The following is a 12,297-nucleotide window of genomic DNA, read 5'->3' on the forward strand; positions in this document are numbered from 1 at the left end:
GGACTCGATCTCCTCGGACCCTTTCCCCAAGGATCCGGACAGGTCAAATTCCTCATAGTAGGAATAGACTACTTCACAAAATGGATCGAGGCAGAACCCCTAGCCAATGCCACAGCTCAAAGAAGTCAGAAATTCTTGTATCGAAATATCGTCACAAGGTTCGGAGTTCCATACTCCATCACTACAGACAATGGTACCCAGTTCACAGACGCAGGCTTCAGAAAACTAGCGGTCGACCTGAATATAAAACAACAATTCACCTCTGTTGAGCATCCCCAAGCCAATGGGTAAGCCGAAGCTGCTAACAAAGTTATATTAGCAGGGATAAAATGGAGATTACAGGATGCAAAGGGAGCCTGGGCTAAGGAGCTCCCCACAAGTCCTATGGGCATATCGAACGACTCTGCATTCCATGACAAGGGAATCACCTTTCCGATTAGCTTACAGAATGGAGGCAATGATCCCAGTAGAGATTGAAGAAAGATCCCCTAGAGTGATCTACTATAGTGAAGAAGCCAATTCCCAACTTCAAAGGGAAGAGCTCGAATTACTCCCAGAAGTCCGAGAAAGAGCTCGGATAAGGGAAGAAGCATTGAAGCGACAAATGGCTTCCAGATACAATCAAAAAGTACTACAGCGGACCTTCATGGAGAATGACCTCATTCTAATCCGAAATGACATTGGAATAACTCGACCTGGAGAAGGAAAGTTGGCTGCAAATTGGAAAGGATCCTACCGAGTCATAGAAGTGCTAGGGAAGGGCTACTACAGGCTTTCCGAACTCGACGGGCGAGAGCTGCCAAGGTCATGGCACGCCTGCAACTTAAGAAGGTACTATAGTTAGGGAGGATAAGGGATCTTGGGACAAGGCACACTCTTTTTCCTAAAAAGATTTTTTAACGAGGTGCCAAGCCCAAGACCTACAAACTAAACCCCGCGTGTATATATTTGCATTTCTCTTAATAAAATTTTTTCAGATTTTCTACAAACGTTCAAGTCGTATTATTCTAAAAAAAATCATCGCCCAATTATAAAGCTACAGATCAACAGAAAGTGAAAACCAAATTCACTGTGCGATCACAATGAAAACGAGGGTTAAAACCCAAAATTCTACAAAATCGGCAAAGATGAAAATAGAATAATACAAGAAGCTATAGAAAGTGATCCATAGAAAGGACCTGACGAGGTCCTAATAAAATGGATTGCTATAAAATAGCTTAAAGGCTGGCCGACACCTAAAGTCGGCCAGCCCCAACAAACCAAGTTATAAGTAAAGCCCTGGAAAGAGGTCTGGCCAACCCTATAAAAGAGGATTACTATAACTTCGAAGAGCCCGACGTGACGAAGTCGGACTCCTACAAAAAGTTACAAAAGATAATCCCTGAAAGAGACCTAAGCAAGGTCCAAGAAAGAGGATTATCAAGTAACTCGACAGAGCCCGACGTGACAAAGTCGGCCCGGGAAAGATAAAAGTTACAAAAGACAATCCCTGAAAGAGACCTAAACAAAGGTCCAAGAAAGAGGATTATCAAGTAACTCGACAGAACCCGACGTGATAAAGTCAGCCCAGAAAGATAAAAGTTACAAAAGACAATCCCTAAAAGAGACCTGAACAAGGTCCAAGACAGAGGATTATCAAGTAACTCGACGAGGCCCGACATGACAAAGTCGGACCCAGAAAGATAAAGTTACAAAGATAATCCCTGAAAGAGACCTGAACGAGGTCCAAAAAGAGGATTATCAAGTAACTCGACCTAAAGTCCGACATGACAAAGTCGGCCCGAAAAGATAAAGCTACAGAGATAAATCCCTGAAAGAGACCTGAACGAGGTCCAAAAAGAGGATTATTAAGTAACTCGACCAAAAGTTCGACATGACAAAGTCAGCCCAAGACACAAAACCACAAAGGTAATCCTTGAAAGAAAGGACTTATTACGATAAACGATAGTTTAAGATCGATGAGAGCAACGTCTGGCCAAAAGATCAAGTTAATTGTGTCAGATAGAAACTTACGAAGGCGCCAAGACAAGTGCAAACAGACATAATATAGAAACTACCGAGTTACGGTATAAGCTCCATAGGCCATCAAGGACCAGCCTAGGAAGCTCAAAAGCCACTTTGTTTTTCAAAATAAGTTGCTAAACAAGCAACGGAAGTATCAACAATCAAAATACCCTTTACAAAATAAAAGAGTTCAAAGCCCACAAGCCGGGCTATACACAAATACATCAAAAATCAGAGAGAATCCAAAGGTTTCCCAGTAGCAGCATCTCGGGGTGAAGGAGGACGAGTCTGAAGAGGCACTGCATCTACCGTCCCATCATCCCGATTCAGGATCTGGACATCAGGATCAGACTTAAGCTGAACGAATTCAGCTGCCTGAGAATAAGAGGGCGGCACAACTGAGACGTTGGTAGAAGGAACAGAATGAGGCTCAACATCATCATCATCAGGGTCCTCGGGAACGATTTTGCCATCTTTTACAACATTATCCAAACTAAACAAGGCAAGATCAGCCTCTAGGGCAATAACCCGAACCTGTTCCTTCAGGTTCTCATAAGCAGCAGTTACGCTGCCCACAAGATGACCCTGGAGATCGGAATAATCAACCCGGGCCGACTCCAACTCTTCCCGAAGACGCATCACCTCCCGGTAGGAGGTGACATAGCTCTCTTTGTGCCTCAGAGCCGTGTCCTCAGCCAACCACACAGAAGCTGCCAAGGCAACTGAACTAGCCTTCTCCGCCTCCAATTGTTTCTTCAGCTTAGCCACCTCCGCCTCAAACTCCTTCTTCAGACTCTTCATCCGATCAAACTCTTGCTTAGCCTCATCCATAAAAGCCTTAGTAGCATGCAGGGGCAGATTTTGGGCAGTCCGATACAAAGCAGCTCCCATATGAGCCATCTTAACACTATTCCGAGTTATGAAATCCAAGTGATGAAGGAGAGATAAATCATCCATAGAAAGGCAACCATAAGGGACAATCTGCTGATCCACAAAGCCAATGGGATCAAAATCTGGGGCATCTAGATTGAAAGGTTCGACGGTTCAAGGTCTTTTAGGAGGAGGAGCAGCCGAGGAAGAAATCACAGCAGCAGTAAAAGATTGAGGGGGATCTACTAAACGGACCCGAGGAGTAGGGATCATTCTCCGAGGGCCAGGAGAGCTCGGCACGGGTGGCTTCGAATGAGCTTGAGAAGTTCCCTCTCCCTCGGCCCGAGCCAAGATGTTTTGGGCTGCAGTAGCTTTTCTCGCCTTCTTGAAAGCCTTCATTGCATCATTGTTCTTTGCCATCTCTGAAAAATGGAAAACAATAAATCATCACGCCAGGAAGAAAGCAGGAGAAAGAAGTCAAAATATATCAAGACAAATACCCAAGGCAGTTCGAATAAGGGACGGGTCTCCCAAAGATCTTTTAGTATCCAAGTGAGGAGGTTCCCCCCAAATATCCTCCAGGACATTTACCAAGGCCTGCTCGACCTCATCCAGCATCTCCCACGTATATCGGGATACCACTATGTTTCTCTGCCACTCTAAGGGAAAGCAGGGCTCGTTATTTTCCTTCAGAAAAAAAAGGTCGGGCTCCCTCAACAGCCCGGACCTTAAAAAAGTAGTTCTTAAAATCCCGGAAAGACTCGTCATACATGGAAAAAACTTTATGCCCCTGGGCAGACCTAAAAGAAACCTAAGAAGCCTTATTCTTGGTAGTCCCAGGCTTGGTCAACACAAAAAGATACAAAAAAAGAGTTTGGCTCGGCGTAACACCATATTCCTGACAAACAAGTTGAAAAATCTTGATGAAGCCCCATGAATTTGGATGGAGCTGCGAAGGAGCTACGTTACAAGACCATAACAGTTCGGTTTCAAAAGAAGTAAAAGGGAAGGTGATGTTCATTTGGCTAAAAAAGAAGTCATAAGCATAGAAGAAGGGACGCTCCCCCTGGACCAGAACGGGGAAGCAAACTCTATCATCAGAATCAGGTGCTACCAACTCATAATTTTCCTCCTGATCCTCGCTGCTACAGACACGATAATGCTTTCTTAGCGTCACACAAAATTCCAAATCAGCCAAAGAAACACACAGCAAAAAAAGAGAGTCCAGCCAATCGGACATCCCTTCGAGAACCTTAGAAGATGCCTCGACAATATTTTTTCGGGAAGACATGGCCAACTAATCCTACAAACAAAAAAAAAGATTGGATTACTAGAAAGGTAAAAGCATCCCAGAAGAAACCAAAACAACTCGGACAGCATAAAAAGGAAAACCCCAGGACACAGCCCAAGGTCCAGGGGCATCCTTTGGAGGCAATGGCAGAGTAAAAACTCAGAAAAAGAAAATAATCTACCCTCTTCCAACAGACAACGTCCCGAGAAGAAAAAACGGAAGTCAAAAGAAAATCATCATTCCCATCAAAGAAAAACCATCAACCATCAACAGAGCAAACTAAAGGAGCAACCTTTTTTCAAGCAGCTACAAACATGCAAAACCCTAGAGATACTAAAACGAAAGGGCGAAAAGAAGACCAGAACACGTACATCACAGTGGCAGTCAAGCATGGCAATATGAAAAAGATTCAAGCTTTCCAACATAGATGCAGGCAAAAACAAAACTTTATTGAAGAATCACACTCCAAAGCAAGTAAAGGAGCAGGGAAAAAGAACCAACCTGAGAAAAGGAGGAAGCGCTGAGGAAAGTGAAGAAAGAAGGAAACCAGAATCGCACTCCAAAAGCAACACCGAACGATCGCCGAACAAACGTTGCAAGAAGAAACACTAAGAAACGTAAGTTTTCAAAAGAAAACAGAAGGAGAGGAGAAAAAAGGAAGTCACAGCAAAAGCAAGAGAGGAGAAAAACGTTTTTTGATAGTAAATTTCAAAATAAAAGCCAAGAGAAACGGAGCATCAAAAGCCAATTAATGGGGCATTAAAAACCATCGCACATTCCCAAGGCCAGGACGCTAATCCAAAAGCGCGTGTTTTCAAAAGAAGCGAAATGTTCCGCATTCAAAAAGGAGCTCTACAAAGATAAAGCGACGAAATGCTCGAGTTTGGCTTTACCCGAGCGGGCTCGAAGTCTAGGAATCGACCTCCAGAGGAAGACCGAGCTCGAGCAGGGGCACTGTTCATACTCTGGGTCAAGCTGTCCGACCTGGGACGTTCTACAGACAAAGCGACCGACCTCTTCAGGTCAGGACAACCCGACCTCTTCTCAAAGAGCTCGGCCAAGTCACATGAAGGCCCAAACAAAGGGCCCAAACAGAGGAACACGTCCCTAATCCGAGGGCAGCCCAAGCCCGTAGAGATAAAGGCAGTTCCCTTAAAAGATAAGAGGACCCCAGTTAAAGATAAGATAAAGATAAGATAAGATAAGATAACTAACTTATCTCATCTAAAGAGGTCACTCTACACCATTATAAATACACTGGAGCACCCAGGTATAACTCATACTCTGATTCTACTCAATACCTGCTTAATACCCTTGCTAACTTAAGTATCGGAGTCCCTTGCAGGTACCCCCCACCCTCCGGGGACGAAGGATCAGCACCACCATCAAGTCCAACAAAGTCGGACACAACAGCTCCGACCAGCACAGAAGATCTCGTCCGAGATCGACCTATAGTTTCAGGTAACCCTCGGAACACATATGTTTATTTTGATTCTGAAACTCATGGAAGAATTATGTGATGATTTGAATTTTTACAATCTTATATGACTAATAAAATTTATAATTTTGATTGTTATTTAACTAATATTCTATATTTTAAATATTAAATTATAAATTTTAAATATTAAATTTTAACTTTTAATAGTATAACAATAATAGAACAAAATATATTTTTTATTTTTAATATTTATCAAAAATTTTAAAAATATCTCTAACTTCTATTTTATTTTAATTTTATCGTAAGAGTTTTTTACTTAAATCAATTGTATTTTCGGATAATTAAATTTTCAACAAGCTTAAAACTAATTCAACTATAATGTTTAATAACTAATAGTCGATCACACAACTTTGTGTCTAAATTGTTTGTATTAAAAGTTGTTCTTATAAATTTGTTACTCAATTAATTTTAAGGTTTTTGAAAAATTAGTTGTCAGGAATATATTTAATTTAAACTGAAAACTTTGAGGCAAAATTAAAGCGAAATAAGATTTATGAGTATTTTTAAAATTTTTGACAAATTTTAAAAAATATATACTATATCCAAAAGAAAAACTCTCGGGAATAATCAATTTTTAGTATTTTTTTGTCATTATTTAACCAGCGTAAATACTAAATTATTTTTAACCAATAAATTTTACTAATTTATATGTGAAAATTAAAACTCTAAAAAATGAGTAAAAACTATATTCATTGATCATGTTTATAAATTCGGGTAAATATATGTACAAATTATATTTTTTTTTGTATGTAAAATTCTTATAAATACTGCTACAAATTATTGCTAACAAAATACTTGACAAAAACAATAATATTTATTGATCAGTAGTATTGTTTTATTCAAAATAATGTATTAATTAAAAATATTGACTAATATTAATAATAAAGTGCGTTGATCTTCCAATATTTTTCTTTTGAATTTGGTTTTACTTTCATCCACACTATGTAATGAATAGTTCAATACGATGCGAACAACATATTATATTAAACTCTCTCTGTGAGTTCACATGGAGATCATACGTATGATGAGTACGTGATTAATAATCTAATAAGTCCAATTTTTCTACTCTGTTTAATTACTATAATCAAGTAAGAATATGCATATGTGAATCCATTGACCAAGCTGCCGTATACAGATGGTACTTGATGAATAGTTTAATTAAGTGTACCTTATTCTTAGAGTCCATGAAGTGCAACTATTTTTACCTGCTGTCGGTTGGAGTGGAAACAATAACTACTCAATATTCAACATCAACACCTCTATAAATAAATTAAAGCTAAGCTTCTCTGGCTTTGGATTCAATAGTGCCACTTCCCACTTGTTTGCATATCGCTATATATGAACCACAAGGTATACCATATTATAGATTAAGCTGAAACAAATTAAATGTAATTAAGTATTTGAAACAAAATGGTTTATTAAACTCTATATGCACATTGTGAACAAAATTAATAAAAGGTTAGTTCTAGCTACCAGCCTACCACCATGTATATTTTATTACGAAAGCATGACATAATGAAGATGTCATCCATATCTAAACATGGGTTTGCCATGTGAAAATAACCAATAGTGGGTACGTAATTAAGTACCCTACTAGAAGCAGTTTATAGCATAATTAACTGCGAGTCACAACAAAAGTTAATTAAGTGAATATGATTTCATAAAAGACACTACTTCTCCTTCTGGTTTTCTTCTTTTGTTTCCATTTTCTTATGGCATTATTATGGTTATAATTGGTATTATCATTTTTTAAGGCCGCATAAACCAAAATGTAATCATGTACGCCCCCCGGTTTTTCTAATATAGTAACGTCTAACTTTATAAGGCATGAATTACCATTTTGTGAAAACAAGGTGATCGATGACACAATGGAAAACTAGAAAAATAGCACAATTATTAACATCATTAATCTCCAAAAATGTTGTTTCCACGAGCTTTTGTTTCATTGATGAAGAAATCCGCTGACAAATCCTCCATACTATGTATTAATAATCATGTTTTATTATTGTTAACATCTTTTGACATTCCACGTATATATTAATATATATCACTCTTATCTCATTTTGACGGAGTTAAATTTTAAAGTGGTTTTTAAGATTGACGTCGTATATTAAAATCATTAAAATTTTAATTGCACCAATTATATATTTGAGATTGGTAAAAATATACTACATTAGTTCCAAAGCCATGTTCTATGTTAATGGCGTATTGATGATATGCCTTGATGACGTAGACTATTAGTGACACGTGTCACTTCATTGTTTGACCTCGTATAATGATATAATGACGGATCGATTAGTGATACATGGCATGGCAACATGGACGAGTGTGCCACGCGTCACAATACTATTCGACCATGTGTCAGCTTGAGTCATATATCGCAACATTATTCGTTCACGTATCATCCACTATGTCATTATTGTAGATGCACCAAATTGGTCCTTGACTTTGCATTAAGTAACTCATTTTAGTTCCTAAAATTAAATGTTGTACACCAAATTAGTCCATTCACCAGTTTTGTGACACATTGTCAAATAGTATTGTGACACATGGCATACCTGTCCATGTCAGCATGCCACGTCACTACAAGAAAAATGTTGAGTACCATTGAATTTACTGTCGGATTTAGCATCGCACATTAGCGTCAACTTTACCAGCAGATTTACCTACGGTTTTGATGTGGAATTCATTTAGTCAAATCGTTACCAACAGTTTTTCGTTTTCAACGGTAAATTTGCCGGTAATACTTGGAGGAAAAATGGAGAAAATATGCGCCAAATTTAGTGCAGAATTTACCGTCAGAACAATCCACTGGTAATTCTATTCTAGTGAAACACTGCGTTTTGATAGTCCGTGAATCCTCTCCCCCTTCAATTCGAAACTACTCTCTCTCTCTCTCTCTAACATCTCTTTTCTCTTTCTCTCTTTAGCTAGCCACCTTTGAACCTTGCCGCACCGTCAACCCCCCATCACCTGCCCTTCTAATCGCTGCCTCCCTCCTCTTCTTGCACTGAACGTTCTCCGCGACGTCTCCATTGTAGTCGCTATTGCAAACTCCAACCTCCGTTGCAGTCACGTTTTTCTCACTACCGACGAGAGTCGTTTTTCGCATCAGCACTTTCTTTCCCTAGTCCATCACGCTTCATCCGCCGCTAGGTATAGCTTCGTCATTGTCCGCTAGGTATAGGTTAGTTAATTTTTCTTAGCTTGCTTTTTTTTAACCTGTTTTTCATAAAAAAAATGTAATTTGGTTAATTTAGTTTGTAAATGTGGTCAGATTGATTAGCTAAAAATAATTAGTTGATTTGCTATCATACAATTTATTTGATTTGTTTGGAATTCTTCTGAATTGTTGATTGAATTGCTAAAAATTATTACTCAGATTGGTTGAAACTTTTTAATTGATTGTATAAAAATTCACTGTTTTACTACCAATTTTGATAAATTGTAATGCTGAAATTGTTTGGATGATGTTTAACTCTTACCTGTTTGATTGTTGGAATTGTTTTGATTGTTTAGATAATTGTGAACTCCCTGCGTTAAGGTTGATGTGCTTATGATTTTTTGTCGTTCTTGATAATCTAATGTTGAAAGCATACTTGTTTTATTGAAAAATTGATGAGAATTAGATTGAATGACGTTAATCTAAATTTGGTCATCATTTACTTCTTGCTTGCATTGATTGTGCATGTTTGTGTTTGTGCATGCCATGTGTTGTCTATATGTCTCAAAGAGCTTTTTATTACAAATTTTGGTCAATTTCTTGAAATTAATGCTTGTTTTATCATTCTTATTATTCTTATGCTAAACTAACGAAAATATTTATTCATTCTAATGTAATTATTTTGAATTAAAACACTATGTAATTTCTCTTTTTTTTTAAAAAAAAAAATACTAAACTAGAACACTTTTAGAATTAGTTTTTATTTCTTGAGTTTTCTCTTATATTATTATTTATTTGTGTTTGTTATGGTATTAATATGTTACTAATATGTTCTCTTTATAGACATGACGACAGGTAGTAAAGATAGGTCGAGTGGGTCATCACGTGGTCATGGTAGAGAGCGGGATTCTGCCGAATCCCCCAAGGTTGCCAGTCATCGCCCTCTACCCCAACTACCCCGTTGACCCCTTGACGTCACAAGCAGGTTCATCGGACCAACAATTTATCATGGTCCCAAACTCAAATTGGGTGCTTCCTACTGCTACGCTCCCTGTAGATGCAGCGGCCCCGTTGACAGAGCTTGTAGTGGGTGATTCCTCCAATGTCTCCGAGCAGGATGCCCTTGCACCACCGCCCATCATCAGGCTAAGGATTTCGCCTGATGGCATGCAGTCGTAAATTCAAATTTTTAATATTAAATTTGTTTATCTTAATTTTTTTTATCTTCAGTTTATTTATGTTAAGTTTGTTTATCTTATGTGATTGTTAATGTGCGATTTGTTCTCTGACAAGTTTTCACGAACCCCGATACTTACACATAGGAGATATCCGAGGTCATTAAGTCCATGTACAACCACCCGTGGCCGACATACACATAGATCCTGAATGAGACTAGAGAACGTTGATTTCAGAAGTGGGCGGTAAAATCCCAATTTAGTTAGAATTGAGTTGCTGTATTTGAATTGTATTTTATTCTAATTAACTAATGTTGTTGGCAAATCACAGTGTGCAGTTGAAATTCATATGAGATGCAGAGCATAACCTCATTATCCAGAAGATCTACGACCACCGGACAACTAAACATTTTCAGCAGATGATGAGCGATGTTCGTCAGGGGAAAGGCCACCTGACCTCATGGATCCATCCAAACATCAAGCATGATTTGGAGGCTCACTTTAGAGATATCGATGGGTTCAAGCGTCGACGTCTGACGAACATCGTCAACAGGGCTTCGCCCAAGTCGTCGAGGTATACAGGTAGGTCGGCGACCTTTATAAAGATGAAGACGAGACTGGTAAGAATTTTGGCACTGTTTTATGTTATAGTAGTTACTTGAATTAGTTAGTAGAGTTTACAGTGTTTAATTTCATTTTATTCATTATCAAGTTACTTAAGTAGTTAGTAGAATTTAGAGTGTTTAATTTTCAGTTTTAGTAGATTTAAGTGATTAAGATAGGTTAGATTAGACTCTGAAGCTGCTGCAAATTAAAAATGTTGGATATTTAACTGTTTGCTTATTTCTGCTACTAAAATTGTTTAGAAAATGCTTGACTGTGAAAATAATGATGTTAATTTGGTTTGGATGGAACCCTTCAAGGGTGGCTAAATCTAAATTTCAGGGGGAGACTCTATTAAAATTTTTATAAGATTTTTATTTAAATCGAAAAAATCAAAATTATTTTTTCAAAATTAGAATTAAAATTTCCTGCTTCATATATATTTGTCTGTCATTGTTTAATTTGTTCATTTATTTTATTATTTAGTTGATATATTTAATTTGTAGTCTAAGTCGTTGCATCGTGAGGCAACACTAGTTGAGACCTTCAAATATACCCATACTTTAAAGGCAAATAAGGAGAGATTTGCTGACGAGCAGTCGGCGACCCATTATGTGAGTTTAAATTAATCCTAAATTTCAGTTTTATTTGGTTTAAAGTCAATTATTTAACTATTATCCTAATCACAACTAACGTGTGTGACGCAAAAGGAGTATCAGCAGAGGTTAGATGCCGCGACCCAGCAATTTCAGCCGCTTAGTGGAGCCGACGAAGCCGGCTCCGAGACCTCAGTCGTGGATCCCGATAGGATTTGGCGCGAGATCACCTTTGAACCCCACAAGAATCGCTTTGCCGGTAAGTGATTTCTGGCGACGTTTATACCGTCAACTATAGGACGAAGGTAAATCCGATGATAAGCTACTTGGTGACAGTTTTATTTGATTAATCCGACTGTAACTGGTGTTTTTCTTATAGTGCATACCACTGATCGATCTATCATCATGTTATTACACGTGATCAATTCATAAAATAACATACACATGTCACTAATGATCTACGTATCGAATCACATTAGTACATTATTAACGAAAAATAAGTTAAAGATTAATATAATACACTTTTACTAACCTTAAAAACATAATTGATATAATTAAATTCTCAAAAACAATTTTAACATTAATCTCAAAACTACTTTGAGATCAGACTTATCTCCATTTGAATGCAAGACTCATTATTTATTCAACAAGAGTAAAAGTCATGTGAAACAAAACGTGTTGAATTTGCATACACGGTTTAATTAATTACTTAACGAAGAATGGCATATGTATTACTTTTGTGTACATTTTCATCTTTTATATTGAAAATGATTGATAAGAAGTGAGAAAAATTTTTAAAAAATATATATCTTTTATACTACGAAAAGAATGTGTACACAAAAAATACATAAAAAAGTGATGTATGTAAAAGTGAGAATTTGTGAGAATTGTGAAAGAGAGAAATCTAAATTAACTTGTTATGAGAGAAAATTAAACCACAGAAAGAGTTGAATGGACCAGTAACTGTACAATGCACTAAAGCTACCTAGAATTTCTCCTATAAATATTTAAAGAAAAATTTAGGGGTTAGCAATTTTGTTAAATTCTGACCAGTATGTAACCAACAAAAAAAGTAAGTTATTGGATGAAATTTTACA

The sequence above is a fragment of the Arachis stenosperma genome, chromosome 3, assembly GCF_014773155.1.
Source record: "Arachis stenosperma cultivar V10309 chromosome 3, arast.V10309.gnm1.PFL2, whole genome shotgun sequence".
Taxonomy (NCBI): domain Eukaryota; kingdom Viridiplantae; phylum Streptophyta; class Magnoliopsida; order Fabales; family Fabaceae; genus Arachis; species Arachis stenosperma.